Genomic DNA, 17,870 nt, shown 5'->3' with positions numbered 1-17,870 from the left:
ATTGCAGTCTCCGTAGCAGTCCCAAGGGCAGCCCCACATAGAGGGCATTACAGTAGTCTAATTTCAGGACTACCAGTGCATGGACCAGCGTAGTGAGGGACCCGATGTCAAGGTACGGACATAGCTGGGTGATCCGCTTTAGGTGGAAATAAGTGGATCGGACCACAGATGATGTCATTGATAGCAGTGGGTCCAAAAGCATGCCCAAGCTAAGAACCTCATCCTTAATGGAAAGAGTGCCCCCCAAAAACCCCCCAACACTAGGGGCCCCCCATCCACAAGATTTCTGCCTTGTCCAGGTTCAGCCTCAGTCTGTTGGCCCTCATCCATCCCAGCACCACATCCAGGCTGCACTCAAGGAACAGGATGGCATCCACTACAGAAGGATGGAAGGAGAGATAGAGCTGAGTGTCATTTGTGTATTGGTGACAAAACTTCTGATCACCTCCCCCAGTGGTCTCATATAGATATTAAATAGCATTAGGGAGTTGATTGACCCCTGTGGGACTCCACAGTTGAGAGTCCACAGAGAGGTCAACATCTCCCCAAGCTGAACTTTCTGAGGATGGTCCTCCAGGAAGGATCGGAGCCAGGCCAAAGCCTGAACACCAATCCCCAATGCTGAGAGCCTCCCCAGGAGGATACCATAGTCAGTGGTATCAAAGGCAGCTGAAAGATCAAGGAGGACCTGCAAGGACATTTTGCCTTTGTCAGCTTCCCTCAGGAGGTCATCTTGCAGGGGGACCAATGCCGTCTCCATGCCACGACGCAGCCTGAACCCAGATTGGAATGGATCAAGGGCATTGGTCTCCTCCAGGAAAGCCTGAAGCTGATCAGCCACTATTCTCTCCACCAGCTTGCCAATAAAGGGGATATTGGCGATTGGACTGTTTTTTTTCTGGATAGAGCTAATGAGTGCCTCCTTGAGGGTAAGGTTGAGAATGGCTAGCACATTATATAGAAACTACATAATACCAGTTTGAAAGGAACTGTCCTGGCTGTCCATCTTTCTGACTTGGCTTCCAGGAGGTTGCAGTGGTCATACTGGAATCAGAGCAAATGCAGTATACATCTTTCCTTATACACACCTGTCTAACTATTCAGATCTGCTGGGGGAGTTCCATTTTGAAGGGAAGGTCGTTATGCAAATAAATGGCCTTTAGTGAAATAGGCTGTTCCTGCCTGTTTGTGTGTGCCTGTGTGTGAGTTTTTAAAAATTGTACTTTGTGGTTTCATGTTAATCTGTTTGTAACTGTTTTGAAATTATTTTTTATGGACTATATCTCAGCCTGAGTTCTCTGGAGATAGGATGGGCCAGAAATATCTAATTAAAAATGGAAGCTTAATTTTTATTATTCAAATTTTAATGGTTGTAGTTAAAAAGTGTTTATAGTGCAATTGTAACTAGGACATATATAGCTTATTTCTTCTTTTGATTTTAGTAGACCAGGGTTATCTTTCCTTTATACAGATGCAAAACAATAGGAACTATCTACATTAGGCCAATGTGGATCAGTTCTAAAGCATAACTAAATGATGATATTCCTTGATGTCATTAACTGCAGAATTTAAAGAAACAGCTAATTACAATTTATAATCATTATCTAAAATAGCTGCGAGCCTATATGCCGACAAACTACAGTAATGAAAAAATGAAAAGTGCATATGAAAATAGCTGACACAAGAAGTTACCCATCAAAAGAATAGTCATTTCTGAAGCAATGTAGAAAAGCTATTTTGAACATAAACTCTTAGAAACTCATTTTAGAGCTTGCCTATAGCCTATTGAATTAGCAGACTGAATTCAAAGCTATTACTCTGTGCCAAGCCTATGGTTAAGATTTGCTCGGAAGGGCTGTACAACAGGGTGTGGGACACATACATTAACTTGTCTGTTTGCGATGTCATCCTCATAATAGAAGATTGCATTTAGCCAGCTGATGGTTTGGTGCCAGATTTCCAGAATGGTAATTCCGGGTCTAGTCATGCTAGCCATGTGGCCATGGAACCTGTCTAGGGACAAACGCTGGCTCTACGACTTGGAAATGGGGATGAGCACCACCCCCTAGAGTTGAACACAACTGGACAATTGTCAAGGGGAACTTTTACCTTTAAAACATATAAAGCTAAATGTTTGAAAAGATGTTCCCCCCTTTTTTGTTTGTTTGAGAGTACACACACAGCAACACTATAGCAATATTAACTTGTGAATTCAGCCCTTGGAGACTCAGAATGATTATTTGATTGCCCTTCCCCTTTTAGAAAGGGGAAAAGGCAGTCAAATTTATATCTCCACTTTAAAGATTTTTTTTAGCTTGTATTCATTAGAGAAATACTCCTGGGACAGGAAAGGTGATAGAAGTTGTAGTTCTAGTTAACTAAGCTGGATATGTCAGCAGCCATGGCTGCCCCTTGCATCCATAGGAAACAAAGACAAGAAGTCTCCTCCTTGGAGGGAACAAGAGAGAGGTGTGAGAAGGAAGGAAGTGACATCAGCAACTCTAACAAGAGCAATCTAAGGTCAAAGGAAGGTCCTCACTGGTCAGAACAGGTGAAGGATAGTCTAGGAAACCAGAGGAAACCTCTCTCTCTCTCCTCTTCCCTACACAAAGACACTCATATTTGAGTATAAGCTGATTTGTACCTAGTCACTTTGAACACTTTTAACTTGTTATTAAAGGAAATTCATATTTTCACAGGTTTATCTAATATCAGCCTTCCCCAATCTAGTCTTCTCCACCTAAAATTCTTACATTGCCAGACTTTTGGCCATGCTGACTGGATTGTAATGCAAATGACTGAGACCTGGGAAAAATCAGGGTAGTTTGGCTCAGTGGTTACTGATGGTTGTTGTGGGTTTTTCGGGCTGTTTGGCAGTGTTCTGAAGGTTGTTCTTCCTAACATTTCACCAGTTTCTGTGGCCGGCATCTTCAGAGGACTGGAGTCAGAACTCTGTCTGTGCTCTGGTGCAGAAACAAACTGTTTACAAATTCCCCAGAATGTGGCATGGGAACATCTGCTGGGTGACGGATAGTTTGCAGAAGAATCTTCAGGTCTGAGGAAAACAACAATATGCTGTTACAGTAATGTGGGAATAATGTATCCCATTCTTCATCACTACTGATTTTTTACTATGTTTCTACCACATCTAATTTTTAACATAACATTTTCTTTAGTCCTCTAAGTACCTGTAGACAGTTCACATTTTCTTTTTAAAAGATTTGTTATGCCATACTTATATAACCACTATTGAATGCTGGAATGTGTAGGACATCAAGGTGAGAAGCTGCATGGGAAATGTAAGAGAAGGCAATTTTTTTGCTGCTGGAAAATTTAAATTGTACTCAAGGATCAATCTTCCTGTAGTACCTTACTAACCAAAGTAGATTGCCCATTGTTCTCATCTTTGATGACAGGGAAAAAAAAAGTAAAGAGTTGCTCCTTGGCATTAGACTAATAAGGTTGCAATCTTATGTCCTGTTTCCTGGGAGTAGGACCTACTGAACTAATTAGTATTTATTTTTGAGTACCACACCTACAGGATTTCATATTCAATGAAGTTATTATTATTATTATTATTAGTTTTATTTGTATGACACATTTCTCCCAACAAAGGGACCCAAGGAGGCTCACAGCATTAAAACTTCACACAATTAAAATACAATAAGTTAAACATTAAAAGAGAAATTAAACTATATAGGATTTTAAATAAAATTAAAAGATTAAAACATGGAAAAGATTTAAATTATCTGCTAAAATGGGGTTCAGGGATTCAGTTGTGATTGTTAAGAGCCTGCCTGAAGAGATGGGTCTTTAGCTTTTTTTTTGGAAAAAAAGTCAGTAGTCTGGCCGCAGAGTTTTGCACCAGATGAAGTTTCCGAACCATCTTCAAAGGCAGCCCCACATAGAGTGTGTTACAGTAATCCAAAGGGGATGTAACTAAGGCATGTGTCACTGCAGCAAAATCCTACATCTCAGGGAATGGGCACAGCTGGCGCACCAGCTTTAGCTGGGGAAATACCCTCTTGGCCAACGCCGAGACCTGGGCATCCAAGTTTAGGAATGAATCTAGGAGTACACCCAAGCTGCGGACCTGAGTTTTAAGGGGAAGTGTTACCCCATCCAGCACAGGTAGTATCCCTATTCCTTCATATGCCTTCCAACTAACCAGGAGCACATCTCTCTTGTCTGGATTAAGTTGCAGTTTGCTTGCCCTTTTCCAGCCCATTACCGATGCCAAGCACTGGTTTAAAGCCAAGACAGCTTCCCTGGAATTAGGTGGAAAGGAGAGAGAGCGAGAGAGTGTGGTTTCATCCACATAGTGGTGACACTGAACCTGAAAACTCCGGACAACCTCTCCCAGTGGTTTCATGTAGATGTTAAAAAGCATGGGTGACAAAGCAGAACCCTGAGGAATTCCACAGACCAGTGGCCAGGGTGTTCAGCAGGAGTCACCCAGCACCACCTTCTGAGGTCTCCCCCCCCCCCCCGGGAAGGACTGGAGCCACTATAAAACAATGCCTCTGAGTCGCATCCCAGAGAGATGGCCCAGAAGGATACCATGGTCGATGGTATCGAAAGCCACCTAGAGGTCCAGCAGAACCAACAGGGACACACTCCCCCTTTCCAGTTCCCAACATAGGTCATACCCCAAAGTGACCAAAGCTGACTCAGTCCCTTAGCCAGGCCTGAAACCAGATTGAAATGGGTCTAGATAATCCACTTCCTCCAGGAATCCATGGAGCTGAGAAACCACCACACGCTCCAGTATCTTGCTTGGGAATGGGATGTTTGGCACTGACCAGTAGTTATCTAGTACACTGGGATCCAGGGAGAGCTTCTTCAATAGCGATCTTATTAATGCCTCCTTTAAGCAAGCAGGGATCCTACCCTGCTGCACGGAGGCATTTACCACTCCTTGTATCCAATTGGCCATTCCTCCTCTGGCAGTTTTTATAAGCCAGGAAGGGCAAGGGTATAGCACACATGTGGTGGCATTCACCTCTCCAAGAATCCTGTCCACATCATCATGGAGTAAATTGTGGAGTAAAAGTTGCAGCTGTTTTTTTTTAAAAATCCCCCAGTTCTTGATTCTAGCTAAATCACTTAGTAAACATAGTGTACACAAGCAGTAGGGCAGGGGTCAGGGAACTTTCTTACCTTTTACACCCTAAAAAATTTATATACACCAACATTACCCCCTTGATTTGAAAGGAAGGAAATCATACATTATTTGAATTCAAAATATTATTGAATCTACACAGGCTGTGTACCGAACTAACAGGATATATCATTGGTATCAATGGCTGCCAGGCTATGTACCAAACTAGCAGGATGCACCAAATTTAATAAAGATGTGCACTGTTTTTGCTGGAGCACGTTGCACTCCAGCCATGGGGTGGTATAGGGAGTAGTAAGGTGTCCAATGTGCCTAGCAAGCTGCATTAATTTTTTTGCTGGCTCGCAGAGGATTTAATAATCATCAATGGCTGCCAGAGTGGTGCTAGCAATGATGTGCTTGCTAGAGACAGCCAACGCAGAGTTGGGGGGAGGAGCTTTTCTGACCACTTTAAACATTCTGTGTGTGGTGTGCAAAAAGGAACAAACCAGGCTAAAGGTCATGTCACCCACCCTGGTGCTACAAAGGACCAGTGTGCTATTTTTTTTTATCATCATCAGTGGAAAACTCACCAGTAGCCAGAGGACTGGAAAAGAATAGTCTACATCCCAATCCCAAAGAAGGGAAGTGCCCAAGAATGCTCCAGCTACTGTACAATTGCACTCATTTCACAGGTCAGCAAGGTTATGCTCAAAATCTTACAAGGTAGGCTTCAGCAATATGTGGACTGAGAACTCCCAGAAGTACAAGCTGGATTCCGAAGGGGCAGAGGAACTAGAGACAAGATTGCTAACATGTGCTGAATTATGGAGAAAGCCAGAGAGTTCCAGAAAAACATCTACTTCTACTTCATTGACTACGCAAAAGCCTTTGACTGTGTGAACCACAGCAAACTATGGCAAGTTCTTAAAGAAATGGGAATGCCTGACCACCTTATCTGTCTCCTGAGAAATCTATACCTGGGACAGGAAGCCACAGTTAGAACTGGATATGGAAACACTGATTGGTTCGAAATTGGGAAAGGAGTACAAGGCTGTATATTGTTCCCCTGCTTATTCAACTTATATGCAGAATACATCATGCGGAAGGCAGGACTGGAAGAATCCCAAGCCGGAATTAAGATTGATGGAAGAAATATCAACAACCTCAGATATGCAGATGATACCACTCTGATGGCAGAAAGTGAGGAGGAATTAAAGAACCTTGTAATGAGGGTGAAAGAGGAGAGCACAAAAATAGTCTGAAGCTCAACATCAAAAAAACTAATGACCACTGGTCCCATCACCTAGCAAATAGAAGGGGAAGGAAGATATGGAGGCAGTGACAAATTTTACTTTCTTGGGCTCTATGATGACTTCAGATGGGGACAGCAGCCACTAAATTAAAAGACGCCTACTTCTTGGGAGGAAAGCGATGACAAACTTATTATGACTTGTCAGAAAGATAAGTAAAGCAAATTAAGTGTGAGTTTTCACTAGAAGCTAAAATAACCAAACAAAGGGTACTGTACTACAGTGGCATCATAAGAAGACAAGCTCACTGGAAAAGGCAGCAATGCAGGAAAAAGTGCAATGCAGTAGGAAAAGAGGAAGACTGCACATGAGATGGATTGACTCAAAAAAGAAACCCACAGTCTTTTGTTTGGTGCTGCAGTCAAAGTAGGACCAGGAGCAGAAAGACTGGGATTCAGATTTTGGGAATAAACTATGATACTCTTGGCTGCTTTGGGGATGAGAAATAGAGAAACGTGATTGCTACACACTTCAGACTTCTGCTGTTCTCAGCAGAAACTGCAGAGCTAAATGCAGTGGAAATTAAATTTTAGAAAGTTCTTTTTTCATGGTTTTATGAAAGAGTCAAGTCTCTCTCTCTCTCTCTCTCTCTCTCTCTCTCTCTCACGCACACACACACACACAAACACTTCCTCCCTCAATTTTCAACAATTAGTTGCTTCAGTTCAGTATGTCCATTTCCTCTCATTACATTTAAACAAGCTTGATGAAGCCACCCTTTCCCCCCTTAATTCAAGCCTTCCATCCTCGCCTGTTTCTTTTTTATAGTTTTGAGTCAGTCTCTCTCTCTCATACACACACACATCCACCCTCCCTCCCTCCCTCCCTCAGTTTTCTACATACAAAGGTGCCTCGTTTGATGACGTTAATCCGTTCCAGTGAAATCGCTGTAGAAGGAAATCATTGTCAAGTGAAAGTAAAAAGCCCATTGAAACACATTGAAAACCGCTCAATGCATTCCAGTGGCCGAAATACCTCATCGTCCAGCGAAGATCCTCCATAGGGTCGCCATTTTCTGGTGCCTGTAATGTGAGGAATCTGTCCTAAGCACAGCGGGGAGCCATTTTGAACAGCGGGTGGCCATTTTGAAACCCAATGATCAGCTGTTTTCAGATCGTCGTAAAGCGAAAAACCAGTTCCTAAAGCAGGGAACTGATTGTCGGGAAGTGAAAAAAGCCCTTTGAAACATCATTTTGCGATCACGATAGCAATCACAAAAACATCGTTGTGAAGCAATTTCGTCATTAAACAGGGTAATCATTAAGTGGGGCACCACTGTACATTTAAACAAGCTGATGAAGCCACCTATCACTCTCTTGCACCTTCCTTTCCTCCTTAACTGGAGCTTTCCCTTCTCCTCACTGCAGTCACCTCCGGCGGAAGCAGTCATTCACAAGCTGGATTGACTGCCCAGGGCTGTTCTACATCTATGACCAATCAAACCGCCTTATCTCAAATCTCTAAAAGAACAGAGGATTTACAAGTGCCACAACCAAGGAAGCAGCGAGAGGTGGCTTCCAGTTTGAGGTTCGGCTGCAGGGGGTGGGAGTGGGGGGGATAGCGCTTTGCTCATTACCCCCAGGATTTTCATTTTTATTCCATTTGGGGTAATTTACCCCTGTTCCCTGACCACTGCAATAGGGAGTGAGCTAGTGTGGCCTGCTTGGGAATGGTTAGGCTTGATTAGAATGATCTATTCAATCCTGACCGTTCACATAGAAATGGCTCCTGCCAATATAGTGAGCCACTTCAGGATACTGGCAAATTAATCACTCTCTCTCATATGGCAGAGGATGTGAAAAAATATTTTTGATTGTATATACACTGTTACTGATGCACTGTATCAGTTATTTAAAAAATCTCTTAAAGGCGATTTAAAAAACAGCCCAGAGCCGAAGCCACCACCATGGATTTGACAGTGACTAATTTCTGAACAGGCCCTCTAAGGTGAGGCAAAGAAAAGGTTTTTTTATAACTTATGTAGCACATTAGCAAAAGTCAATATACAGTAAAACAAACAAACCCACTTCCACTGCCCTCTACTGAGCAGGAGAGGTGATTTATCTCCAAATACAGTATCCTGAAGTGGCTTGCTTATTAAGCCACTTCATGATAGCAGCAAACTGAATGAAGAAGGCTTGCTTTGGATTAGTTCCAGTGATCACACATGCTGGAATTGATTCAAACCAGAGCAATCCTACCCACGGCAGAAAAGAAGCCTCTTGACATCAGCCAGAAAGCTGCAGGTAGGAATGCTCTGGGGGCAGGCTGGTGTACTCTAGTGATGACATTGTCTATTGCCATTTTTAAGAGGGCACCTATCCATCCCTGCAGCACTCCAAACAGCCCATGTAGCCAGCCTCTTAACCAACTTAGGATGCTAACAGCAAAAACTAATGTTTGTGCACACATGTATGAAAAAGCAGGTGAGGAGACCATAGCCTCTCTGGTACCTGTAACTCAAGCATTTTGTTTACACAGTCAGAAGAAAATGTTAGAGTCATCCATAAAGCAGTAATCACAAATTCACAGTCCTTCATTTACAGTGATTTACAAAATGGTCAACTTAAAAATACAGGTAATGATTTTGGAGCAGCTGCTTGATTTCTAGTCTATATATGGTAGCATTTGACACCTGCCACTGATTATTCAAGTACCAGCATGCTTGATTTCCCTCCCTCCTTCATGAAATGTAAAAGCTTTTTCAATTTTCCTATGTGAGATGACAGCATAAAATTTGCTGCTCTCAGAATATAGTTGGGAAAACATGAAAGCAAAATGAGTATTTGGCTCAAATTCATCAGAATCCTTGAGAAAGGTACTGATACTGTGGACAAAGAGAGACAGGACAGTAAACTGTCTCTTTTCAGACTTCTCTTTCAAGCAGCTACCATTGTTTGGCTTTCCTCTTCTGATAATTTCACACTCAGTCTTGAGGTGTCTATGTATTTGCATTGAAAAGATGGAGGGCAGGACTGTTGTGTACGTTCATAAATCTTTGTGGCAGTGTTTGCTTCGTGGTGATGTCACTGGGTATTCTCAGTGGTCCAGGTTCTCTCCAGATTCCAGCTGAGTTCTCTGCATAACAACAGGAAGGTCAGTGGGCTTCGCAAGGTTACATGGTAAGTGGCTCTCCTGGGATTAGAGCTCAGCTTGTCTGCACAGCTAATCCATTGCCCTTTTCAAAACCAGCTTAATACTACTACTGAACAACTCTTGTTTGAAAACCTTCTTTCCCATTTGTGTAATGCTGGAGTGGAGAGTTATATACTGTATAGGCTACAGAGCTGAGAAATATTACATTTTTTGACTATTCTGGCTGGGAACTGTAGCCAACCAAAAGTAACCATTCCAAGCTCTGTTGCACAGGTTTTATGTAAAGAAACTTGTATGATTCACAATGGCAACCAGATAATTTGCTTGCTGCATTTGTCGCTTTGTGAGGCCAACTGGGTTATTTCCTCCAGTCTGACTTCTCCCTTACGTGTCATGTATATAACATCAGATTTCTCCCAACAATTCCATGTGGGCATTTTTACTGCTCAGGTATCATTTGACATCTGCAGCGCCTTGGCTTGGCAACCTGATCCTCAGCTGACATGCAAGGAGCATTCTGAGAGGCTGCATGGCACTCGCTCTTTATTGCTCCTCACATGGCTCAGAGATGAGCAGTGAATGTTAACTCACCTAGAAAGCCTATGCATGTCTGCTCAGAAGTAAAACCTACTCCTGGATAAATATGTTTAAGACAGCCGTCTGAAGTTGATGATTCTGGGTCATGTCCCTCATGCAAAGTGCTCACAATCTACAGTATGTCCTGCAAGCATAGTTTGTGGCTTTGGTAGAATATCTATTAGGGTTGTTTGTCATTTTAGGGAGTGTGCTTTCCACAACTGTCTTGAACAATCTTGTTGGGTTAATAGCAATCTTACATGCACTAACACTTGCTGTGAGTTGGAGAGGGGCTTTATAGTCTCATATGATTGTCCTTTGTCACTAACTTGACTGGTAAAGTTATTCTCCCTCCTCTGGCATTTGAGGCAAGCCCCTGCCCCCTCTTCTTTTTTATTGTTTGCATCAATTGTTTTGTTGATAGCCCCTCTTCTTCCTCTGTTCATCCTCCAAGCAGATTGTCCTTCTGACTGTAACTACAGATGGTAACTGTAAATAAATACACACTTTCCTACTTTAAATTTTTCTAGAGTGGTTTTATCATATATAGTGCTAGTCTGCATGCAAAACTAGGGAGTGTTGATGAAACTAAGCTATTCTCTCTCTCTCTCTCTCTCTCTGTTTTTTCTACCTAATAGTAAGATAGCTAAAACAAATAACAAAATTCCTAGGATCTACCACCCTTAACCAGAATTTCCCAATACATCATGAGCCCCATTTTAGGGCAAGTAGGTAGAATGTAAATTAAATAAATGGAGATGTCCAGATCCAAGCAATGAGACTTTCCTCAACCAATAGAATGCTCTAGTATCAAGTATTTTTACCAGCTGAATATTTGCTGTCATATTTCTTTTAAGGAACACAAACCGTATATTGGACAAGGGGCGGGGGAAAGTTGACAACTCATGTCTCTATTTTTTGCAAAATGCACACAGATTAAAGGCTCAACCAGCCACAGCATTTTTTCAGGAAAAAGTATGGGGTTCTGCACTTATTTTACTGGCATGTTCCCTGTTACTGACATGATAAAGTTTATCTTGAGTCATCCAGTGTACTATTTTCCCCCATGACTTTCTGCTGTTTTTAAACCCCCAGCAAAGCTTTGTTTTTGTTTTATTATTGTACTGGGAGCAGAGTTCAGGGCCCAAATGCCTCCTAGTTAGAAGCTTTCAACTAGTGCTTAATCATCTCTGAAAAACAAAGAACCACCTAGTAGAGAACTCAATTTATTAAGCATTTCTGCAGTTTTAAAAAAGATTTCTTTAAAGAGATACTGGTTTCTTAAAGAGATTAAGTGTTTAATAGTACCTTTGGATACTTATCCCAATAAACTCTGTGCTCATTAAGCATCAAGTAGCAGAAAGGGAAGTGGAACAAATTTTCCATGAGGAAGAGCCCAAAATTATTTCAACTATGTTTTGGGTGGTGCATCAATGTCCAAATGAATTTAGAAAAAGGAAGACCATGTGCAGCTCATCGAAAAAGCTACTTTTTTGCACTGGGAAAATAAAAGGATAAACTTTAAGGTTTAACAGTTAGGAATCATTGTCAGTTTGTGAATAACCATTAAACCGGACCCCACACACAAACAATTAAATAATCTGTATTTGCACCACAGGCTTATCACAGTGGGATGAACAATTTTGAAGCCATCCGTTTCATGACCACTGTCAGAAGAAGTGGTTCATTTGGTATATGCAGATGACAAAATGGTTGCCATCTGATGACTCTCTTTATACCCCAGTAAGATACACCTGAAATTAACGCCTTCTTTCTTTGCTGTATTTGATTCTTCTGCTGGTCTTCCTTCTTGTGACTAAAGTTTATTTTCTAAGAAGAAATTAACAACAGTAACAACATTTTTAGTTTAGATATTCTCCTTCTTTCCAGTTACTGTATTTGAAAATAGTAGCTGAATATGATGTACAGTTCGAGGCAGCCTATACGGATCCTGGTTTTAATTTCAAGAATTAGGATTTCCCTTACCTCACAAAATTACCTCAAGCGTCTCAAGGGGAAAAGATCTAAAATAACAGCTCCTCTAAGATTAATTAATATGCTTGGAAGAAAACCCAGAAAAATAACTTTATTTAGCCTGTTTTGAAATTACAGCCACACAGAAGTAACTGATCTGCTGTCATTAAATAGAAAATCTTTAAGCCTGGGGGCACAATTAACAAGCACAGAGGCACCTGCCATCTCAAATATATCTTTTGAAATCAAGAGCAGGAGATCGGAGAGTTTTGTCAAGGGAATGGTAAGGCTGTTTTTTTTTTCATCTCTCCAAATTTAGAAAAGTGGGTGAGGGGTTGGAGTGTTTGTTGTCCAGACTGGAACCTAGGAAGAACAAATATATAACAGAACATTCATCATTTAAGACATGGGTAGTGTTAGCAAGCAAGATTCACTTATATTATGATGAAGAAGGTCTGGTGTGCTTTCACCCCACTCTCTCAATGTGCTTACGCTCATGCACACATACTGAAGGTTATGGAAGGAGGCCCTACCACTCCACAAAGATCCACTAAAGACACCCATCAACCACAGTGACAGATAATCTCTCCCACTTATCACAACAATACATCCACAACAAAAACACCTCGCTGATCACCCTATCTCCTGAAAAGGACAAAAGCTGTTCCCACAGGTATAAATACTCAGCTATCCAACAAACAGCAACAGAGCATGGACTGAGTTCCTACTCCAGTCCTCTGAAGATGTTGGCCATAGAGACTGGCCAAAGGTCAGGAAGAACAACTTTCAGAACACAGCCAAAGAGCCCAAAAAGTCCACAACAACCATCAGATCCCGGCTGTGAAAGCCTTCAAGAATACATTCACAGAGAATACTTTTCCTCAGTTGTTGAGTCCTGTCCCTGAATGGTTGTATTAGATAACCTAACAGGTAAAGGCTAAACTGGAGTATGTTTCCTTGCCACTCTATAATACTTTCTTGCTTCCTTTTCTGTCTCATTGTTCAAACTGCTTTTTTTACACTAGAAGACAGCATGCCTGCCAATTTATACAATTTGATTTTGCATAAAGGGAAATGCTGTCTTTCAGATAACTATCCAAACCACACAAGATTCTTTCACATATATTGTTCAGTTTTTGGTTGGGTAAAACCACAATTTGCTGCTGTATCCTACAGAAGTTGATGGCAAAATTACATTTCCTGCAAACCAGGATGAAAGCCTAGCATTATCTTCCAAATTATGGATGATATGGAATTATGTGAACATTATATCAAGGAAGCTGGTCCTATCTGCATGTGCAGGCTTCATTGCAGAAAGGATGGTCTACAAGAGGGTATCTTGATCTACAATTAGGTATTAGGAAAACCCACAAAGAATGAGCAAACTCTTATTTTCATGGGGATCTGATTTCAGTAAAAGCCAGCACCCCACTCAAGTAGAGACAACTTTTTGGTTTTTTTACAGCAAAATGATTTTTCCCCTCTTTGATCTAGCAAGCAAATTAAGAAGCAGAACCCAACTTCTTTATGACCCTAACTTTAATCTCATAAGGGTTTGGCAGTTCAAACTAAAATGAATATTTTTTAAAGAAAAAGAGCTAAAGTTTGATATATGTGTTCAAATAAAAAAGGCTAATATCTTCTTATCTAGGTATACAAAAGACATTAACATTTGGAGACAAATTGCCCCAGGTTAGGAAAATATTGCAGACAATATAAATTGCATGCTGACTCTCAACTTAATATGCAACATATAATGTCTACAATGATGTCTTAAGGCAATTTGCCCCCATAGGTTATGCCATTTATATTATCTTAGCATACCTAGAGGCAAGAGGATTTTGGTCATAGAATGGGTGTTTACGCAGGCTACTCTACATGAACTGGCAACACACCCTATCTTCTTCTAGGGGATATATAGATCTTCCTACTGAAAGAAAGGTGAGATAATAAACAGCTAAATAAGGTGTAAGTCCATGTATGAAGAAATATGGACGACATAGTAAGCATACAAATGTTTTTTAAAACAGCATACCACAGGTATTCCTGATTGGTTTATGACTGTGTCATGCTGTGGGAATTGGGGGAAAAGGGATCAAAACATTTACTCCCATTTTGTCTCCCTGGATTGTGCTCCCATTTCAAATTCTGCTTTTGTACTTCTATAATCAGCAACAGTGCAGTCAGAGAGAACCAGATCAGACCAGGAAACAAATAGGGAAAGCATTCATCCCAATTTCTCTCCCCCACCCCATCTTAGAAATAATTATCTATATAATTCTTGTAGGCAATCCACATGAGGCCACAATTAGGGTCCTTCAATCTCAGAAAGTGCTCACCCCCCCCACTTCCGAATAAACATGTGTAAGATTTGCATGTATGTTTACAGTCATCACCCAGGTACTTAAGGTTTAGGTGTAAAAAATATTCAGAAGATCACTATGTAAGAACAGTACGACTCCAACATTTAACAAGGGCTTTCCCCACACTTAACAAAGGGAAATGGGAAACTTCATAATTGTGTTGCTTCAGGCTGCAAGGATTTAAAAAAATTAAAGCTCTGGCTATTAGAAAGCTGTTCAAGGTAGCATGGATGAGGACTCAAGTTGTGGGACTTGCTGTCAAGTCAGACTTATGTCACACCAGTGAGTTGAATTGGACTCGACTTGTTTTTTTCTTTCTTTCAATGATCTGGATTCAACTAGCGACTTAGAATCCACCCACCCCTCCTTTTTTGCGGGGGAGAGAAGGTTGTTTTTAATAGGGGCTTCGGATTCAGGAGCTGGTAGCAAAGATGCTGGACTTGGGACTCAGACCCAAAGGCTTGAAAACATCCCTGCAAGGTAGTGACAACATTTTGTGACAGCAAATTAAATGCTGGCCAAAATCCCGAGAGTATGCCCATTCAGTCAATGGGGATTTAGTGAATCAACGCCATAATTGGTTCAGTTGGGCTGCTCTATTTGCAATTTTCTTTAGCACAGTAAATTGCAATTAGCGTAGGCCTACAGTATTTGAATCAATGGAACTTATGAAGGAGTTGACTCACTAAATCCCCACTCATGCAATGACCAACTCTAGTGTGATTTACTATGCTAAACAACAGCATTTTGATCACTTAATCATATACCACACTAAATGCTTCTTTCATCCTTAACTATTGGGCACACAGACTGAAGCTGATGGGAGATGGTATCCATTGACATCTGGAAAGGTCTCAGTCCCCATAGTTTAATTAAGCATAACACAAGATCCCACATGTTTTGACAAAATGCCTTCCTCTCAGGCAATATAAATATCAGCAAACACATGTATAGGGTAACAACTCCCAACTGATGGAATACAACATCATTGCAAAAATGAGAAAGAAATTCATGTTATGTAATATTTAGGGGTGGACATGCAGCCTGTGGGTTAACTGCAGCCACTCTAGGCCATTTTTGTTGTACCCAACACCCTGCCCACCAACTTCATTGAAAAGCAATCTCAGTACAAAATATATTGATGAAAGATTGGATGCTTTAAAAATAAAAAGGAATATAAAGCTATATATCTAAACCATACATTTTAAAAAATGTGCTTTGTTGTAAAATGGCTTTGGTGCTGAAAAAGAGACACTAATTAATTCTAGTCTTTAGTCCTTAAGAGTACAGTCCTATTACACTTACCTAGGAATAAGCGATTAACACTATTACAATCCTATACACACTTACCTAGGAAAAGGCATCATTGAACAAAATGGACCTTTTTTCTGCCCAGGCATACGTAAGATCACACTGAAAATGTAACAAGAATACTCAAAACTATTGTACTAGACATGATGTAGGGCAGGCCAAAGAGTAACATGGCAGTGTAATCTGTTGCTTTAAAGGGTTCAGCAATTAACAATGAGAACACTCTAACACAGTAGAAGATTCACTGGGGGAAAAAAAGGAGAAATTTCATTTTTTTATCTGAAGGCAAATTAAAGCCTCAAATACTAAAATTAACATTTGAATGCCAACACTGTTAAAAAAATCAACAGAAACATCTGAATGTTGCTACGAAAGATGATTACTATGGTGCTTTTGTTATATAACTAGCAATGTCACTATGTATAAATATGGTGGTTTACACTCATTTCTGACTTTATCAGATATGGCTAAGAACAGTCACCTTATCTGGACTCTTTTGCTTTGTTAAAATGCTAATTTTATGCCACTATGTGTGTTGGAGGGAAGAACTGCTAAATAAAACCAGTGTTCTGCATGTATTTTAAAACAGCAGATAATGAATATTTATTAGTAGCATGTAGTTCCTTGCTTAATAAAAGAAAAATCTTATCTCAAGTGGTATTAGCTTCCACATATAAATACATTTATATAACTCCACAAACTCATACTCAGACACTACTCTTCTAGTTGCTGATCCAGTTCCCAGCATAAATGAAAGCTGGGGTCCAAGTTATCTCATGGTCAGCTTCTCCCTCTATGTTCCTGCCCTGCCCGGGTATTATGATAATCCAGGGAGGCCTTTCTCTCAGTCCCAGTACTTTCATAGGTGCCTTTGGTGGGGGTACAGGAGATGGCCTTCACTGTTGCTGCACCCAGGCTCTGGAATTCTCTCCCACAGGAGGCCTAGGCTAGTTCCACCTTTGCTGGTCTTCTGCAAACCTTTCTCCACAAAGACCTTTCTCTTCAGACAAGCTATCCCTTATAGGTTGGCTCTCTAGGAGGGTTTTTTTTTAAATGGAGTGTTGTGCATGGTTGCCTTGTATGTGTTTTTGGTGTCGATTCTCTTTACCATTTTTAGTGTGGTATTCATTTGATCCTTTAAAAATATTCATATACTTGCTGTTTTTAGCTTTTAAATATCGTCTTTTAATGATGTAAGCCCCCTTGGGTCCATTAAAAGGAGAAAGGCAGGGTAAAAGTATTTTAAATAAAATTAGAATTGCATATATTTTCAGGAGAATTATTGTAGAAGATCTAATGGATGGAAATGTCAGTAAAATAAAACAAGAAAGCATTTCTGCTTCCAATGTTCTGTAGGTGCCACGAGAAAGTATGGCATCCTGGCTGAATCACTGGACCATCTACACTAAAATATTAAATACTGACTTACAGTCTATTGGTTTCATATGTAAAGTTATGCCTTACTTACAAATTGATCAACTGAGATCAGTGGGCCTTCTTTGTTGTAATTGCAAGTTGTACCTGAATTATGACAACCCTAATACGGGTTTTAATGTGCATGAGATATTAAAGAAGTTGTTTACTATTGTCATTCTCCAGTGAGTTTCAATAGCAGAGTGAGGATTTTAACCCAGGTCTTTTGGATCCTAGTTTAGTATTCTGTCCAGTACACCACACTGACTCTCATTATTCTTTATGCATTATAATTACCTTTTTCATAATAATCCCCCAAAGTTGCCAATTTGAAAGTTGAAGACAAACAAATTGTTCCATTTGTTCACTTAGGTACTTAGTGAACTCTTACTTTTCAAAGTAAGAAACCCTTCACAAAGTGGCTCACAACACTGTCAAAGCTAGAAAGAGTAAAATTTTTAAAAGGTGAGAAAAATCTTGTAAGAACAAATACTTACAAGAAATTTGAAATTAAAGCTTCTCTCTAATTATTAATTTATGATATACCACCCTATATTACAATTACAGCTGTGTTTTTCTTCATCCCTCAAATGTTGCACTTGCTAAAACAGAATTTAAATTGATAATTTATTCCCCACTCAGCTCATCTTTCTCTAATTAGTCTACAGATTCACATAGCTTTTAATATTGTATTACCTGCTGACAGCAAATTCAAACATTTTATAT

This window comes from Pogona vitticeps, chromosome 3 (assembly GCF_051106095.1).
Source record: "Pogona vitticeps strain Pit_001003342236 chromosome 3, PviZW2.1, whole genome shotgun sequence".
Taxonomy (NCBI): domain Eukaryota; kingdom Metazoa; phylum Chordata; class Lepidosauria; order Squamata; family Agamidae; genus Pogona; species Pogona vitticeps.
This window is presented reverse-complemented; position numbering follows the sequence as displayed.